The sequence below is a fragment of the Zingiber officinale genome, chromosome 7A, assembly GCF_018446385.1.
Source record: "Zingiber officinale cultivar Zhangliang chromosome 7A, Zo_v1.1, whole genome shotgun sequence".
Lineage (NCBI taxonomy): Eukaryota > Viridiplantae > Streptophyta > Magnoliopsida > Zingiberales > Zingiberaceae > Zingiber > Zingiber officinale.
This window is the reverse complement of record NC_055998.1, coordinates 104155705-104172680: the sequence shown is the minus strand read 5'-3', so window position 1 is coordinate 104172680 and position 16976 is coordinate 104155705. Positions and strand designations below refer to the sequence as shown.

General features: G+C 42.0%; 1 long non-coding RNA gene across 1 annotated transcript; it reads right to left on the bottom strand.

Moving 5' to 3' along the window:
- Window positions 1-2985: 2985 nt before the first annotated feature.
- On the bottom strand, window positions 2986-4383 carry LOC122000334. The gene is made up of 4 exons (XR_006117088.1): window positions 4034-4383; window positions 3803-3939; window positions 3595-3706; window positions 2986-3048 (listed from the first exon to the last, which is right to left on the bottom strand). It is a non-coding gene; the product is annotated as an uncharacterized LOC122000334 (long non-coding RNA).
- Window positions 4384-16976: the final 12593 nt, after the last annotated feature.

Here is a 16976-nt window from a genome sequence, read left to right as displayed (position 1 = left end):
GACAATCCATAGTCAAAGTCCCCATGGAATCGGATACGACAATCCTTTACAGACTGACCAAGCCGACAATGGTATACGACTATCTCAGTCCTCCCCATGACGGTACAAGTCATGTACTCAAGTGTATCTCCCAAAATACGTAACCAAGCATGAGACATCCCAATGATAGGAATCTCTAAAGATAGAGTAAGTCAGTCCCCTACTGGTCGGACCAACAAAATAAATCGATCAACACTATCTGATCCAACACGAGTAAATCAATCATCCACTGATGAAACTAACTAAGGTAAATCGATACCCAACCACCAAAGTCAACCTGGGTAAATCAATCCTCTACAGATAGAACTGACAGAATCCAAATAAGTACTCTACTGATCGAACTAACAGGAACACATAACCAACTAAAATAAGTCAATCCTCAACTGTCCAAGTCAACAAGGATAATAAGTCAAACCATAACTACACAAGTCAACCAAGTAAATCAATCCTCAATAGGAGTAAACCTGTACTCTACTAACTGAGTCAATATGAGTATACCAACACCATCAACTACCCAGCTAATAGTAATAGAGACTGGTATGTGACTCTAACTCTCAACCAACTCGTAGTAACAGACACTAAAACTACTGGTAGTATGATATGGCAAATCCCTTGAGACTGTAATCCTTGATCTCCATTAGGTCAACCGTGATCAGTGATTGACCCAACACATGCAATGGATGCTACAAACAAATAGGCATGTACTAACCAAAGAGTACTAACACATGTCATAACTAACTATCATGGGCAACAATACATACACCAACAGAAATGTATGCTAACAATATGCAAACATACCTCCTATAGCTCGGGAGATGTCCTGCTGCTGCCTGGTCCCAAAACCAGAAAAGTCACATCAAGAGAAACCAAAACACGAAGTCCGAAAACACGAATAACAAGCATCGTACCTGCTCTGATATCAAAAATTGATATCAGATAAATCTGGAAAAATCCAAAACAAAAACAAGAATAAAACAGGCATCGTACCCGCACTGATACCACTAAATTGGTATCAGATAAATCTCGAAAAACCAGAATACATAGCAAGACAGGTATCGTACCCGCTCTGATACCACTAAATTGTCACGCCCCAAAGGAGTCCCTGCCAGACAAAAATCCGGTAAAATCTCCCCTGTACCAGTGAAAATATGAAGCGTCACTACAAGCACAATACATCAGCCACATGCGGCTGGAATATTTATATACACAACCACGCAGTTATAATAACAGCCCACACAGCTGGAATGAAACAATCACAACCACGCAGTTATATATAAAGCACTACCGCACTAAAACCAACACAATGAAAACGAAGCGGAAAGCCCACGACAAATAGATCAACGACGCGTGCACAAACACAAATACAACACTAAAACATAGGATACATGGCTATACACAAATACAATGCCAAAATAAGAAAAGAATATACAGAGAAAACAATCACGATCTTCGGATGTGACGTAGGACCCAGCAGATACTCCGAGCGACACCAACCATCTACAAACTACTGAAACATAAAAGTATACGTGCGGTGGTGAGTATAGGTAACTCAGTGGGTAATAGAAAAGATAGTGTGGTCTATACATAAAACATGGAGATCACAAGTATACAGTCTCAGTAGGGAATAAAGAACATGATCATACTATCATAATCAATGCATCTGAACCTACCTGACGTAATAACCAGACATAATCATAACTAACCTACAAACTGCACAAACCGCTGCTGACATAATGGTAAATACATACCCAATCTGAAATCGACGCAAGGTACAAAGATCGGTAAACTCACTGGATCTGCAACAGATATACCCGTGACACCTGTGCAATATAAGTACGACTGCATATACATGTAAAATAAATGACATGTATGCAGCATGGCAACCAAATGCAACAACCATATCTCAATCAAGTGCAACAACGACAATCACATGCAACTAGTATCTACTAGGCATGTATGCAAATGCAGATGCACCGCGCATCAAATGCAAGAATAATAACTGCGTATGCATGCTCCATGGTCACCCCCGCCACCTCTCTAGACACCACGACCCCTGTATGGCCGAGAGGCTTGGGTGTAACACCCTCCACATTATATAGGTGGTCGATGAATACTAGTAGCTATCTAACTACATAGCATCGGGGTCCCCGACTGCTCACAACGCCGGATCTCACTAAACCTCGTGACCGGGTGGCACGACAGGACTAGCAAGAATTGCTCCAACTACCACTACCCATGAGTGGCCGAGTGTGCGGTGCTAAACCCAAACCAACTGATGACTCTCTCACCACAAGGGAGACAATGGTCATCGATCAATGAATGATGAACATGATATATATATATAATCATCATCCATGCAACAACCCCAAACCTCATAAATACCTCCAACAAGAGTATAATCGTCATGATACCTCCACGTATCCCACCAAACATATGTACACACTACACATGTATAATCAACCAAAATCTCCAATAATCCCACCAGACACATGTACACAAAAGTATAAGCACAATCAACATGTATCCTCCAATAAAAACACAACGGACATGTGTATATACCCCAACCATACAATCAACACAACTCCTCCAAAAGTACATGACAAATACGTATGTACACACCCCATGTAAATGCACGGTCAACAAGATGACTCCTATAACACATCTCCACCTATGTACGGTCAACCTCATACGCCCAATCAGCAGGGTAATACCAACAACCCGACAATCCCTACAAGACATACTCTACACGTGTAATCACAACAGAGTAGATATCAAGAGTAGAGACTGTATATGAATTAAATAGATCATCACAAGGGTCAAGCATAAGTATCATGCAGGAAAAACAGCAACCGATCATGATAGAAGATAAAGCAACCTAATTCATCCAATAATAACCATGCACTAAGTTTCAAAGAAACTATAAAGAGGCCAAGGAAGAAATACCCGCCTTAGATATAGATCGTGCCAAATATAGCCCCCACGTCGAGATGCTTGCCTCGAATCAAAATCCTGCATAGATTAATATATATTTTATTTAGCTAAACTCATATGAATTAAATAGCTAAATACAATTCCTAACCCAATAGGATCACCTACTCAAATAAGGTCTCTAATCAATCCCCCAAATCAACACATCTTAAATCCAACTCATATAATTCATCATCAATCAAACACTAATCCAACTCATCATAAATCCTTCCAATCATAAACTAAACATCCCACACCTAATAATCAATCTAATGATCCCAATGACAAACATGAAATCATGATATTCATCCACCCTACATAATCCATCATTTAATCCAACACATACCAATAACAATCATATTTAACTCTACCTAATGATCCAAATCCAATACAACTTGAATTTAAATTTCTACAACCCATCTCTACTAATCCAAACCAATGTAGAAATGAAATCACCTCTAGAAGTAAAACTTTAACCTTAATCCACAATAATTCGTCCAAACCAACTTATCAAACCCATAATCAACTCAACCTACATCACCCTAATCATCTCAAACATAGACATGTAATAAACCTTCAAAAACTCACCTAAAACCGGATGAAATTTTGTTGACCCACAGTTGAAGAGCTGGAATTGTAGGCTGCTGGAAACTCCTGACCGAAACCCTAGTAAACATGCTGCCCCCTTCAATCCAACCTCCTAATCCACAATGAACACTCCACCTCATCTCATTGGATCGGATCAAGTGAAGAGTTCAAACAATGGAAATCAAAGATCACAACACCCTAATCTTACCTCTTCCTCACAGCCCCCCTTCTGTTGATCCTTTGCCAAGATCATTTCCACTAGCAACCAGATGAGTCGCTGGACCAAAGCACAACACCAGACACAGCTCCGTGCAACCCCAATTGATCGGAGTCGAAGGTTGAAACCTAGGGCACAGGTCCGAAAAAGAAAGGGTCAATACAGAGAAGAAACCTATCCTAGCTAAACCTTGAATCCACCAAAGATCCGACGATGCCTTACCTCTAAGATCACTCCTCGGTGGCGTCGCTCGATCCAAATCCAACGAGAAGGGAGACGCGGAACACTCTGTGAACAACTCGTGGAGGAAGAACGAAGGGTCGATAGGCTAGAGATGACACGGATCGAGCACCTGTCGTGCCCTAGCCGCCTCGCTGTCGACACTCGGCCGCATAACTCACCGGACAGAACCCCTCGGCCGAAGAAGATCTAGGCTCCGCCGTGCTCCAGCAAGCTCCGGCGAACAAGGATGATCGCCAAAGGAGAAGCTCTGCTCCCGTCGCCTCCAATTCGCCCGCGAGAGAGAGAGAAGGCAGAGAGGGGAGATCGGGGAAGAGAGGAGGAAGGCTCGGGTTCGGGCGTTTGGGAAATAAAAAGAAAACAAAATGGAATTTATAATATAAACAATTCCTCACTTAAACGGGTATCCCAAACAGGCTTTATCCGTACCCGTAATTAATCCCCTCAAAACTCGTCTTACGAGCTCCGAAAAAATTCTCAGAAAATTTCTAAAAATTCTGGAAAAATCCAATAAGAATTTTCGTCCAATAATATTTATTATTTAATTTTACGATATCTTACACTAGCTCTGATCCAACCTTCCACCGCGCCTCCGATCCGACGGTTTTATCTTCTCGAGCTCGCATCTCTAGCCTGCATCTCCAGCTTTCGTCCTCCGTGTGTTCCATCCTGCGTCTCCACTCCAAAATTTCGCCCAAGCCCTAGCCGTCGTTGTGCGTCTCCAGTCTTCCACCACGCCTCCGACCATTTGTTCATCTCGAGCTTGCGTCTCATCTCCGCGTCTCCAGCCTTGCGTCTCCGTCCTCCGCGTCTCTAGCCTGCACCTCTGTTTTTGCATCTCCAGCCGTGCGTGTCCAAACTTGTGCCTCCAGCCGTGTGTCTCCAGCCGTGCATCTCCAGGTAAACAAGACTTGCTACCATCTTTCTTCTCTTATGATTTATCAAGTTGCCGCAGACCAAGTTGATGTGCAGGTTTTAGAGTTTATAATCTCATTTGCTAATATGAATTTGAATTGATTCTCTTTGTAAAGTCAAGTAGGGCAGAAGCTAATTGTTGTCATCTGTTCATAGTTAGAAGTGGAAGAGGGGTAACTTTGATTGCTCAAGTTGCACTCTCATGGTTGAATGTGAAAAAGAATTACTTTTGTTTAGCAATAGTCTTATAAGGATGTTAGTGCAGTTCTTATAAGGGTTCATTTTTTTTGCAAAACATAAACAATATTGTTCTACCATTAGATAAATATATGATTTAAGCAGATCAATGAATTGATTATGTTTTATGATCTCCTAAGTGTTGGATTCTATAGCTTTATACAGTCCTATTCTAAAACTTTTTCTTTTTTACTATAATATTTTTTAGGTTTTGATCAAATTCTCATTGAAGAAAGGTAAAGTCCTTGAAGTAGTTTGAAGAAGACATTCATCTAGCGATAAATTTATACCAAAATTTATCGTTACAATTTTTTGGGATTTTGCTTGTAGTGAAATAAATAAATCTTGGATTCAATCGGATAGAAGGTCCAAACAATATGAAGAGGGTGCTTATCAATTCTTACTACATATTAGCCAATGTTATAATTTTATTTTTGTAGATACCATTGGATCTTGACTATCGTCAATGAGGATAAAAATATGATATATTTATTGGACTCTATGTCTAATAGAAACCGAGATGATGCATGGAAAACTATGGTGACCAAGTAGGTAGTAGATTGTGTTGATTTTGAATGCATTCACTTATAAATATGAAAAATATAACTTTTTTTACTTTTTAAATGTAGTGGGGTCAAGATGTATAATGCCTCAAAGGGTATTGCTAAAGCACCAGGTTTTAAGCAATTGACGGTCGAAATCCGAAAACAAGAAGATTATAAGCATTCTTGATTCCAAATCCAAGAAAAAAAAGTTAGAAAAGCTTATCTATGATGAAGAACGGTCTTCGGATCCAATCCTAAATTCCGGAGTCGATTTGTAGAAGATCTGCCCTTGAATCGCCAGAAAATCCCTCCAAGATGGTGAGAAATCGCCCAAATCTTTCTTCCTCCCAAAGGGGAGAAGATCCCCTTTTAAATCATGAAAAAAGCCTTATATAGAGGCGGGGTTTGGGTGCCACACGGCCACGAGACACGGCCGTGTGAGGCTCACAAGACCTGGCTCACTCCCTTCTCTGCCTAACTCACACGGTCATGTGTGAGACACGGTTGTGGCATGCTCTGCCACTACTCCCCTTGCACGACCATGTAGATCTACACGGCCTGCTCTTCCTCTGGCTCTGGTACTCCTGCACGGCCTTGTCTAGGACACGGCCAGGGCTTTCTTGGCCTCTGAAGATGTTGCACGGCCGTGTAGATCTAAACGCCCGTGTACTGCTTCGGCTCTGGAGGGTTTGCACGACCATGTGGTGCACACGGCCTGTCTCCCTCCTTGCTTCAAACTTGGCACATCCGTGTGATGCACACACGGCCGTGGCCACTTCCTCTTATGCTGGAGCCACACAGGTGATGATCACCACATGGCCTGGGCAACTGGGTCGTGTGGCACACAGGGATGGTGCCTTCCTCCTTCGTTCAATCATCAATTCTTCTCCAAAATCGACTCCTGCGTACAGAAAATGCACAAAAGCAGATCTACTAATAAAAAGAGTATATATGCTAAAAGTAAATCTAGAAGTATGAAAATGCATAGATAAAACATGCTCAAAATATGTGAATGTGCGTCAAAACATGCTAAACAAGTGTATACATCTACGCACATCAGCCGTGCTCTCAAACTTGGAAAGATGATCTTCCGGATCAGTAGTTCCGGAATGTTCCCCAATATTTAGAGTCTGATAGTGCTTGGGCAATGGATCATCAAGGACTCTTCGAGAAAATGGTGTAACTATTCTTTCTGGAGAACTGTCACTGGTTACCACCTTTCCTTTGCGTTTTTCCTTCATGGGTGCTTCATCCGAAGATTCTTGAAGCACCAATTTTCGTCCTCCTTACTCCATTGGGGTGCAAAAGAATGCTTGGGGATGTCGAGTGGGTGAAACAGGAGCAAGGGTTATGTAAGAAATATCTTCTTCTTCCATACCTCAATTCCTTCAGCGATCTGTAGTTGAAACCGCCAGATTTATCGCCATCGGTAGAGTACCTCCGGCGTTTGCTTGTTGCTGTTGTTGTAATGACTTATGGACACTAGAGTTGATAAGTAATTCCAGATCTTCCCGAGTTAGAGTGATGGTGTTAGATTTTCCAGTGTCCTCCATCTTGAAGCCTTAGATCTAAGTGAGAGTTCCCACAGACGGCACCAAATTTGATCCTGTCTGAGATCAACGGGACGGATAGCTGGGGCAGCAGATGATGACGATTCTGAAGAAGATGAACAGAAGGAGCTCCAACACAGCAACACACTCCTCGGGAAACAAGATATGGAAGCCTAAATAAAAGAATCCCTACAGATCTGAGAAAACCAAAGCAAATCTGAGGAGGAGTCCGAGGAAGAAGATGATAAAGAATGAACCGTAGATCCGAAGCTCCAACAAGCAACCCTGCCCTCCTGTGCACCACCTGACCAACCAACAAAGCATTAGTGACCTAAGACCGGGGTGGGAATCCCTGGCTAGGCCCTCCGATGCTCAAGTTAGTTTTCCGACGAGAAGAAAGTGAAGACAATGGAACCGAAGTGAAATTAGGGTTTCAGTTGTGATGCATTGACGTAAGCACAACTTGTAATAATATTTAAGGAATCTTTTTCATACCTAAGATGTACCCTCTTTATCGTTTAGCATACTTGCAGAAGCTTCTAGAAGATATTTCCCGCCAGATTATTTGACTCACTAAATACTCACATAATATTTCAGTATGATTCATGTGTCAGATGTATTTGATTAGCTGCATAAGCTTACTCTACCTGTATGAAGAACATCTTTTGCCATATATTTTACAACTGATCGGTTCTTAATGCTCGATCGATCACTCATGCTCTATCGATCCTAGTGTTAGAGTGTATACTAAAAGCCTAGCTTTTGTAAACATTTATTTTTGAAATAAAAGAATCACATTGGTCAAATGTCTACATTTATTTGCTAAGTGTAGTTGTTCAATTAATTTATATTGTAGATAACATGTTGTGTGGTGTTACACACAGAAGATCATGTTATCAGTTCTTTATAAATTATAAACAGTTGCTCACGACTAAGATGGAAAGGAACAAACCGTTGGAATAGTCGTAGTGTAATTAAGTATTAGTTTATCTTGACTAATAAATTACACTAGTACACTCTGTGTGTATTGAGTAGGACCATTTAAGGTAAGTTGTTTTTATACTGACTTAATAAAAGAACAAGACCTTAGTTATTATGGAAGTGTGTGCTCTTAATCCTAATATAATAACAAACACATATATTTAGTATTTATTTCTTTAACTTATCAAAGGGTGAGATTTAGCTCGATAAATCAATAGGCCCGATAAGTTGGAAAATGATATTACTTATAGTGTGTATTATTGATTATAGAAGAAATAGTGTCCTAGTAATTTAGGTTGAGAATGTCCCCAAGAGGAGCTCATAAGGATTGTCATGTTTAACCCTGCAGGTGGACTTAGTCCGACATGACGATGAAGTTGAGTGGTACTACTCTTGGATTAAGATATTAATTAAAGCGAGTTATCAGTAACTCAATTAAATTAATGGGCATTCTATATCTTAAACACAGGGAGACTAACACGCTCATGATAAGAAGGAGCCCATAATGTAATTTGAGATTGGTGCGGTAGTGCAATAATAACTCTCTAGTGGAATGAGTTATTATTGATGAACTTGAGTGGTGTGTTCGGGGCGAACACGGGATACTCGAGTTCATCGAAAGGCCAAAACCAATTTCTCCTTTAGGTCCCTGTCGTAGCCTTATTAATGCCTCAAATCCACTAATGAAAAGCCCATCTTGGTGTCCAAGAGGAAGCCGACCCATAGCTTGGTGACCAAGCCATAGGGGCCGGCCACTTCCTTCTCAAAGGGGTCGGCCCTATGCTTGGTGCCCAAGCAAGTAGGGGTCGACTACCATAATTCAAATTAAGAGAGGTGTTTTGAATTTTTAAAATCTTCTCTTTGTAGATATCTGCAAGTTTTAAAAAAAGATTTTAAATTATAAAACTTTCCTTATTTGAATTAGGCCACATGGTTTAAAAGAAAGTTTAAAATTTTTAAAACTTTCCTTTTTTAACCATTCTCATGGTTTTTATAAAGGGAGTTTTAAATTTTAAACTTTCCTTTTTTGTCACCGTGTTAAAAAAGGAAATTTTAAATGAGAAGTTTTAAATTTTAAAACTTTGTTTTAATTTTTAAAACTTTCCTTTTTTTAACATCCTCATTAGGAAATTAAAAGAGAGCTTGTAAAATTTTATAAGAGCTTTCTTTCTTTGCTTATAAAATTTTTACAAAATATTTCCTTCCTCTTTTAAGGGTCGGCCACCCTTGCTTGGTGCCCAAGCAAGGGGGCCGACCATACTATCAATTAAAAGGAGAAAAGGAAAATTAAAAGGAGAAAAGGAAAACAAGAGGAAGATTTTAATTTTTGTAAAAATCATTCCTTATTTGCCTTGGGCAAGTATTATAAAAGAATGGGAGGAGAGGACTCATGAGATATCAATTCTTATTCTCTTGTTGGTGCTCTCTCTTGTGGCCGGCCCTCTCTCCCTTCTCTTTCCCCTTGCTCTCTTTTGTTCCTTGGTGGTGGTGGTGGCCGAATATTAGAGAAGGAGGAGGAGTTTTGCGTGGTGTTCATCTTGGAGAATCACCGCCCACACGACGTCCAAGAGGAAGCGAGGAATACGACAGAATATCTCGAGGTTATTAGCATACAAAGAAGAGGTATAACTAGTAATTATTTTCCGCACCATGCTAGTTCTTCTTTGTATGAATTCCAAACACAAGAGGCATATGATTCTAGAGTTTCGGATTTGTTTCGAAGTTGTGTTTATTTTATTTTATTTTTCGGATTTGTGATTTGATTGTTCTTTTTGGTTAAACCTAATGTTATTTTAGGAAATTAAATATTGAATTTCTATTAAAGTTTTTGTCGAGGCAGTGGTGGATGATTTCATACCCAAGAAGGCCTAGTGTCTCGCCATGTTTGACATGAGAGTCGATTTTAGAAATAAATATTTTATCAACTTTATAACATAGGTGGATTTGGATCAATAATATTAAGTTCCGCTTGCGATCCAAATCTAAACCATTAAGAACAGTTAAGTTAAATTTAGAATCAATAATGTTAAGTTCCGTTTGTGATTCCTAATTTAATTTTTAAAGAACACAATAGGTTGTTTAGGAAAGGTTCGACACTTGTACAAAATTGTTTTACAGTGGAACTGGTACGATCTTCCTAGGACCAACCAACTGTAACGCCCGAAAATTCTCAAAACTATTTGAGAAATATTCTATAATTTTTCTGGAATTTTAGGATATTTTTACAGAATTTTTAGAGTAGCGGAAGTAGCAAAAATAAATAGAAAACGAAAACGGCCTAAGCGGGAATTGAACCCGAGACCTATTGGGTTCTATGACTTATGGTGAACCTTAGTAACCAGGTGAACCCAGCAGGGTCGTGCTGAAAGGAAAGGGAAACCATTAAATTTATATTCAAGTTGGGCCGAAATTACCACTTAATATAAATAAGAAATTATTAAGTGAGGGTTTTATTTTAATCGTGATTCTCTTCTCCTCAACCCTCACCGCCGCCCACTCCTCCTTTCCCTCCCTCTCTCGGCGCACCAAGCCAAGGGTGCTAGGGGCACCTCCCGGCAACATCAAGGGCACGAGGACGCTCCCCTCCGTGAGAGGAACGCATAGACGCGAGAAGATCGTCGAAGAGATCTCTCCTCCGTGAAACCTAGCGAATAGACTCGTAAGAAATTACGAACAGGAGGTAAGAAACCCCTCACCTGCAGTATAAGTAGCTTTTCGGATGATTGTATGCTTTTAGTTAGCTATATGTAGTTTTTCGACGCATAGGGTGTACTTAACCCTCCTCGCAGATTTAGGGATTTAGTTGAGCACCTCTAGATGGGCCAGACACGTTTTCTCCTTTCAATTGGACATGCTAGACGTTGTCGGGTGCCTAGGGGTGGTCTCCCTAATAGAGAGGAGAGTTGAAGCACACTAAGTGTTCGATAAAATGCTTAGCTCAGCAAAATGCTACAGTAGACATTTTTAATAGCTCAGTAAATGCAATAGAAGCATTTAAATAGTTTAGTTAGTCTTGCTACAGCTTATATGGGACTACGGTCCAATGGGTGGGCACCCACAGTCGCCTCTAGGTTCAGATAACCTAGTAAAAGCAAGATAAATTAATTAGCTATGATTCAGTATTTTATTTTCAGTAGGGGCACTGTACAGGATTAGATATCCATTGGGCTGGGCTCCCATAGTCGGTCCCTAGGTTTAGATAACCTAGTAAACCTTACTAAATTCGGGATTTGCAACCCCAGGTCTAGTTAAGGATACGCGCATAGCATGTACAGTTGTCGGGCCCATTAGCGGTATGATTATGTATTTTAATCTATTATATTATAGATTTTCAAAACTCACAAGGATTAGTTATGATAGTTGAGTTTGAATTCAGTTCCAGCTTAGCCCAGTTCATGTTCAATTCAGTTTTCTTTATTGATACTCATGATAGTTTATGATTAGCTTGTATGTCATGCTTTAGTGTTCATGTTCAGTGATTTCAGTATGCCATGCTTTGACAAGTTCATCATATGTTTGATAACATGTTTTTTAAAAGCATAAATGCATCGTATGCATGTTTTAGTGAGGTAGATGGTTTCTTACTAAGCGAAAGCTTATAGATACTTCCTTTTCCTTATACTGCAGATAAAGGTAAAGGGAAGATGGACTAGCGGAGGCTGGAGGACAATGCTACAAAGATGTGTGTGGGCAGGAACTTGGAAAGAAGATCTTAGGGAACCTTAGCAAGCTTTGTTTAAACATTAGAACTTTTCAGTATTTTATCATTTGCACTTTAGTGTGTTCATTGCTACGAATTAGTTAACCATGCACTTTATTATGCTTAGAACACTAATTTTATGATGTTAGAGTGTTTATTAATTATTTTAGAACTTGTATTGTGATTGGGGCACGAAACAGTGCTGAAATCAGAGTTAGCTGCAAAATTTCAGTAACCTCAATCGATCGGTGGATCGATTGGGGGTTTCCAATCGATCAGCTGATCGATTGGGCAATCTGTTCCACGAACAGTAGGCTTCTGGATCGATCAGCCGATCGATCCAGCCATTTCCGTCGCGAACAGAGAGCTCTGGGATCGATCACTGGATCGATCAGCCGATCGATCCAGATAATTGTCCCGAGCACAGTAGCGTGCTGGATCGATCACTGGATCAATCCGACATTCCGATCGATCTGTGGATCGATTGGGAGGTCTGATAACAGCCAGAAAAGGGTTATTTCAGTTCCTTGACCATAGGGGATGTAGTATATGTTAGGTATACTTTAGATTACACCCCTTAGTACACGTAGAACCAAGAAATGTTAACAGCTTAGCAAAAATTTTAATTAGTACAGCTTCCGCATCTAGTACTAGAGATGGTCAGGGAATAGTTTAGCACAGCATAATGTGACGATCGGCCTTACAACTTAGTTAGTAGAAGGCGGGTCGTTACAGAGTGGTATCAGAGCAATTTCCATACTTCCTACACACACATCAGCATTGAACCTGCAGCTTCCAAGTAAGAAACGCCTCTCACTTTATTATGTTCTTTCTTTCATGTTTATAGATACTGTAGCATGTTGATTGATGATAGTACCTAACGTGTTAGTGATTGTAGTTACATACACATGATTGTATTAGTTATGTATGTCCTCTATGTCTTTAGAAATGGCACGAGGACGCCCAGCTAGAAGGGCACCAGCCACTGAGCCCCAGCATGAGGCAGGCAGTTCAGTGCCTCCCCCAGACCTTACAGCACTAGTTGCTCAGTTACAGCAGCAGCTAGCTGGACAGCAACAAGAAATAGCCACCTTAAAGGCTAGTCAGCAGAACACTCCCACTGTCACCCCGGAGCCTAACTTAGCGACACCAGTGGTCTTAGAGGTTCCACCAGTCCAGCCTACGACACCAGTAGCCCCAGCAGCAGGAACGCAGAGAGCAGTGACAGAGAGTCAAGCTAGAGAATTTCTCAGGCAGCAGTGAACCATGGGATGCTCAGGCATGGTTCAAAACACTGGAAAATACGATGGAGCTTCTGGACTGGCCAGAACACAAGAAGGTGAAGTGCGCCTCCTTCTGCTTGACAGGAGATGCACGTATGTGGTGGGAGAGAATCAGAGTGAAGCGGCCAGTGAACCAGATGACATGGGCAGACTTCGAGAAAGAATTCTTTGAGGAGTTCTTTCACACGCGGGTCACAAACCGCCACTATGACGAGTTCACCGAGTTTCGCCAGGGCAACCTCTCAGTGGAGGAAGCCGTGAAGAAATTCAACAGATTGGCTCGTCTATGCCCTGACTTAGTCAGCACAGAAAGAGAACGAGTCCGGTTGATGCTCAAGATGCTGAGGCCGGAAATAGCGATGAACGTGGCTGGTGGCGTTCATAGGCCACAAACCACCGAAGAGCTAGTGAGCAGTGCTCTAATCACTGAGCATTACCAGAATAGCATTAAGCAACAGAAGCAAGTCCTCTCAGAAGCTAAGGGCCAAGGAGGCTCAGGCACTCAGAAACAGCAGGGTCACAGCTCCCATGGCTCTAACTGGAAAGGGAACTCCAGCAACAAGCGCAAACCAAGGAGTTACCCAAAAGGAGGACCAGCTAGTTATCCAAAGTGTGCTACTTGTGGGAAATTCTATCCTGGAGTTTGTCATAAGGGCACACGAGAATGCTTTGAATGCGGACAGGAAGGGCATATAGCCAAGCAGTGTCCAAACAAGATCAGTCTTCCTCAGCCACAGCCGATTCAGTATGGAGGCCAGCCAGCTCAGTTACATCAGATGCAGGCCGCTTTAGATGGTCCACATATCAGCCAGGGCAGATTAGAAGCCCCTCCAGCTACGACCAATGTGAGGATCTACTCACTCACTAGAGAGGACACAGCAAATGCCTCGACAGTTGTTACAGGTCAGATTAGTATTTTACAGCAAAGTACAACTGTCTTATTCGATACTGAGGCAACCCATTCATACATATCCAGGGCATTTGCTGAGAAGTTAGCAGTACCTCTAGAGGTACTCAGTAGCCAGTTCCTTACGACGTTACCCTCAAGAGAAATCATGGCGTCTACGCACTGGCTCAGAGCAGTGCCGGTCACTATAGCAGACAGAGAGCTCTTTTGCGATCTGATAGTGATTAATATGACCGACTACGACGTTATCTTCGGGATGGACTTCTTGATCAAATATGGTGCCTCCATCGAGTGCCGTAAACAGAAAGTCATATTCCAACCTGAAGCGGAAGCACAGTTCGAATTCGTCGGAGAACCCAGGAGAAAGGCCAAGAAGTTTCTCTCAGCTATGAAGGCACAGAGGTTGATGGATTTAGGATGTACGGGGTTCTTAGCACACGTAGTCAGTACCAGTCAGGACAAGGACCAACAGCTAGCAGAGGTCCGAGTCGTATGTGACTACCCAGCAGTCTTCCCTGAAGAGTTACCAGGCCTAGCACCAGACAGGGAGATCGAATTTGAGATAGAGCTCATTCCCGGTACAAATCCTATCTCCAAAGCACCTTACCGCATGGCTCCAGCAGAACTGAAGGAACTTCATGAGCAACTACAGGAGCTGCTTGACAAGGGCTTCATCCGTCCTAGTCACTCACCATGGGGAGCACCTGTATTGTTCGTGAAGAAGAAAGACGGGAACATGCGCCTGTGTATAGACTACCGGGCACTGAACCAAGTCACAATCAAGAACAGGTATCCTCTTCCCAGAATAGATGACCTATTCGATCAGCTAAAGGGAGCAGCAGTGTTCTCGAAGATAGACCTCAGATCAGGTTATCATCAGGTGAAAGTTAAAGAAGGGGATATACCCAAGACAACATTCAGGACTAGATACGGACACTACGAGTTCGTAGTCATGCCCTTCGGCGTGACAAATGCTCCAGCTACTTTCATGGATCTTATGAACAGGGTATTCAGGGAATATTTAGATAAGTTCGTTATCGTGTTCATCGATGACATTCTTATCTATTCCAGAACTCATGAAGAACATGCAGAGCACCTCAAAATAGTATTGCAGACCCTTCAGCAGAACCAGCTGTATGCCAAGTTCACGAAATGTGAATTTTGGTTAGATCAGGTGTCCTTCCTGGGTCACATCATCTCAAAGGATGGTATCATGGTAGACCCTAGTAAAATAGAAGCTGTGAGTAACTGGAAAAGACCCAAGAACGCCAGTGAGATCAGAAGCTTTTTGGGACTAGCAGGTTATTACAGAAAGTTTGTAGAGGATTTCTCCAGGATAGCCTCCCCACTGACAGCTCTTACCAGAAAGAACAGAAAATTTCAGTGGATAGAGGATTGTCAGCGAGTTGAAAAGAAGATTGACCAGTGCACCTATACTGACTCTACCAGAAAACGCAGATAGCTTCGATATATATAGTGATGCCTCGAAGTTGGGACTAGGAGCAGTGCTGATGCAAGATGGCAAGGTAATCGCCTACGCCTCCAGATAACTCAAGGATTATGAGAGGAATTACCCCACTCATGACCTTGAGCTTGCAGCAGTGGTGTTCGCTCTCAAGATTTGGAGACATTACTTGTATGGAGCTCAGTGCAGAGTGTATACAGATCATCAGAGTCTGAAGTACTTCTTCACTCAGAAGGATCTGAATATGCGACAGCGCAGATGGCTAGAGCTGGTCAAAGACTAAGACATAGACATCCTCTACCACCCAGGAAAAGCAAATAGGGTAGCAGACGCCCTCAGCAGGAAGTCCAGCGCTACCCTGTTATCTCTAGCAGCTATGTCACCGCCCCTACAGAAGGAGATCTCAGATTTTGGTCTCGAACTCATAGTCGGACAGCTCTCTGCCATGACATTAGAGTCTACCTTGCTTGGTGATATCCAGACAGCTCAGGAGCAGGATCCTGAAATTTAGAGAATCAAGCAAGGTTTAGCAGAATCAGAAAGTGGAGAGTTCAGAATATCAGATAGCGGGGTGTTGTATTTTGGTGACAGGCTATGTGTTCCGGATCAGGAGGAACTACAGAGGAAAATCCTAGACGAGGCTCACAAGACTCCCTATGCGATGCATCCTGGCTCCATCAAAATGTACCAGGACTTGAAGAAACGTTTTTGGTGGCCTGGGATGAAGAGAGACATCGCTCGTTATGTCAGCACCTGCCTAACCTGTCAGAGGGTTAAGGCAGAACACCAAAGACCAGGAGGAGTCTTGCAGCCCATCCAGATCCCAGAATGGAAGTGGGAAGACATTTCTATGGATTTTATAGTGGGATTACCCAAAACCACGAATGGTTTTGATACCATCTGGATAATAGTCGACAGATTGACTAAATCAGCTCACTTCTTAGCTATCAGGATATCCTACTCCATGGAACAGCTAGCTCAGTTGTATCTCAAGGAGATCGTTAGATTACATGGAGTCCCACGAACCATCATCTCAGACAGAGACAGTAGATTCATATCACACTTCTGGGAGTGTGTACAGTCAGCTTTGGGCACAAAGTTAAAATTCAGCATAGCCTTCCATCCTCAGACAGATGGTCAGACGGAGCGAGTAAATCAGGTACTCGAAGATATACTCCGAGCATGTGCCCTAGATTTCAAAGGAAGTTGGTGCAAATATCTGAGTTTAGCAGAATTTGCATACAACAACAGCTATCAGGCCACTATCGGTATGACACCTTATGAGGCTCTCTATGGGCGGAGGTGTAGATCTCCAATCTGCTGGTATGAGAGTGGTAAACAG